Below are 3074 nucleotides of genomic sequence, written 5' to 3' on the forward strand. Positions count from 1 at the left end.
AGGGGACCAAGGGAGAGAGGGAAAGAATGGGTCTGGCTTTTCCCCCTCTATTACCTAACAACATAGCAGTAATAGATAATGATGAAGATGAAATATTAATAAAAATATTATTGTGCTCAAAGGCATATTTAGTGAGCTTCTGCTTTCCATCCCATTGTTATCTAGATAAATAGCCCCATTGTGAGACATAAAGACTCTATTGAAATGTAAATTGTCTTAGCTTCTTCCTCACCCCCCCCCATAGGTGTTAGAAAAAACCTTAACCTCTTCTAAGATGTAGATCTACTGAGGTGATGGGAATTGCTTCAACTTTCCCCAACTTTTTCTCTATATGTATGCCATACCTTACTCCTCTATATAAACTGGGCGTATGCTCTGATAGTGGCCACTACTGTTATGACCCAGTTGTCCTTGAAATCTCTTTCTCCTTATACTTCTCTCCCTCTCTATGCTATTTTTTGGCAGCTGCTGCTGCTAGTGTTGCTACTCCCCAACCCCCCTTTAACTCCTAACTGCCTTAATTTCCTTTATGTCCTCTCTTTGCTAGATTCTGCTAATCATATTAATACTTAAATAAATATTTTTGTCCCTAAGTACTTCTGAGTCAGAGCTGATCCTTTCATGAATACATCACATTAGACCCTAAAAATAATTATCCATTTCAAAACTTCTTTTATTGGTTCCCTCTTCATCAATGGAACCTCTTTAGAATGGTTGTAATCACAACTTGCAATAATCATTTTTAGCAAGCTGTGGAGCCAATGGAAATTCTGTCATCATTAATTCTTCATAGTAATTTAAAGCAGCAAGATAATTTAAAAACTCGAGGGTTCTTATCAGAGTTTCTGGAATTGGTAGATTCATAAAATCAAATAAGTCATTTATACCACTTTTCTTCAATTATAACAACACTGACCCTAAATTAGACCTCAAAATTTCAGGGTAAGTATTGTCTTGTATTTGAGTTTTATTATGGATTTTCTCTGTATAAGATTTAAATTTTTTCCAGAACTGGTATGACCAACTCTTTGCTGGGGAGAAGCTTTGCTGACCACTATCACCAAAAGAGACTTCACTCTGATTCAAGGATTCTATTTGTTTTGCAAACCAAGGTCAATGGCAAACACATCACCATTTATAGTTAGTGATGTCTCTGCAATTTTGGTAGACACAACTATCTTTCACCTCATTGCTTCATTTTATTTTTTGTAGGTGAAGACTCAAAGATTCTCTGTTATGGCTGAGATTGAAAATATACTGAGGAATAATTTTAATGTAATCAACTTCTGAAACTAAATCATCACCTTCATGCCAAATTCTCTTAAAAGCTTCATTAATTTCCTTTTGTCCAGGAAGAAAAAGATCTCCTTCCTTTTCTTCACTAATGTGAATTTGTAGTTCACATTATTGCTCTAAGGTAATCTCTCTTTGGTTCTAGAAAATCTCAAACAGGGTGTGTACAGCTGGGGATAGTTAAAAGGGGATCAAAGTAAATCTGAAATTTCCGCACATCTAAAGTAGTACTCTTACTGATAACTTTTAAATATGATCTTTGTCTCACAGCCTCATTCAGAACTCCCAGAAGAATGTCTGTGGCCAAAGTGCTTTCATGAGCTTCAGAAGGATTTTAATACCATAGCACCCTAGAAAAGGATCATTCATAGCCTCTTGAAGTAATGTTCAGTCATATATTTGAGAATAGATTTTGCACTAATGCATTCTTCAAATCAAATGGAGTACTCAACTTCCTAGCCCAATATCACATCCATTTCATCAGCAATTCTCTGAGCCACACGTATTATAGCAACTCTCTTGAGCTGTGTGCCCAACTCTACTCTCTCAGGTCCTGGTAAGAAGTGTGTGTATTCAATACATCACAGAGGTATCTTTGTTTTACCAGAATCAACTAGTTCTGATGCCTAACCAGGCAGAAGAAAAACTGATGCCTAACCAGGATATCTGTAAACCTGTCCATATAGTCCCAAACAGGGAACTGAAGCAATTTCTTTAGAATGTCATAATAATGAGGAGAGTGGGGTAGATTAATGAATGGGTTAATAGCTGTGGAAGTGACATGTGTCCTACATATCTTGTGTGTGTTGAATGAACAAAATGTGTTGGGTGTGCTGAAGTCGATGCTTTTAAAAGATGATAATCCAACACTAATGAGCATAACATTAGTAGAAGCATGCACATCCTATCTCTGACTTACTGGCTGTGGGACAAGCAGCAAGTCATTTGATGCCTCAGGGCCTCAGTAAAATATTTAAAACTTGAAGATGCTGAGGAAGAGCCATTCTGTATGGTTCAAGGAAGTTCCCTTTCTGGGAATCCCCCTATACAAGTAAAAAAATCAACATTCTGCCTTCTCCCTGCCCCCACAAAAAAAGCACATATATAACTATAACTATATATATATATAGTTATAGTTATAAATGACTCATGAGTGATTAAATAAATGACTCACAGAGTGATTAAAATGGTTTTTTTATTAAGATATCTTAACAAAATGGCACACCTATCTCAAAGTGCAAGAGAGGGGTGAGAAAATCCCAAAATGCAAGATCTTTTATGCATTTTGAAAGGTCTGGTTTCTGTCCCTCATGCCAATCATAGGCTGGGGTCACAATCTAATTGATACATTGGTCCCCATACATTTCCCCTGCACTAATGAACAAGAACAGCTACCCACTTGAGCATGTGCAAAGGAGAAGGTCAAAACTCCAGGGTAACTTAAAAACAGGTGGGGCAATTTCATCAGTTTTTGATCAGATGGATGCTGTCTTTTGACTTTAACTCAGTACCTTACCCATAGGCAACAATATAGGCAGACCTTAGTCTTTGTAATGTAAACTAACAATCCTCCCTCCACATTCTTGTGGAACCCAAACACCTACATATTCCTCAATATATATCTATATATCTATATATAATGCCATCCATTCATTTATGTATCTATTTATTCACTCATTCATTCATTTGTTTAGCCATTCATTTTTTCTTTCTTTCTTTGCTGAAGTACTGCAGTTCTAGCAGGCGACAGATATGACTAATTCTTACTCCCCAGTTGTCCA

At 36.7% G+C, this 3074-nt stretch overlaps 1 pseudogene; it reads right to left on the minus strand.

Annotated features, from left to right (window-relative positions):
* Positions 1–635: 635 nt before the first annotated feature.
* Positions 636–2196, minus strand: LOC141499224 (ATP-dependent RNA helicase DHX15 pseudogene; annotated as a pseudogene).
* Between the last annotated feature and the right edge of the window lie 878 nt (positions 2197–3074).

The sequence above is a fragment of the Macrotis lagotis genome, chromosome X (assembly GCF_037893015.1).
Source record: "Macrotis lagotis isolate mMagLag1 chromosome X, bilby.v1.9.chrom.fasta, whole genome shotgun sequence".
Taxonomy (NCBI): Eukaryota; Metazoa; Chordata; class Mammalia; order Peramelemorphia; family Peramelidae; genus Macrotis; species Macrotis lagotis.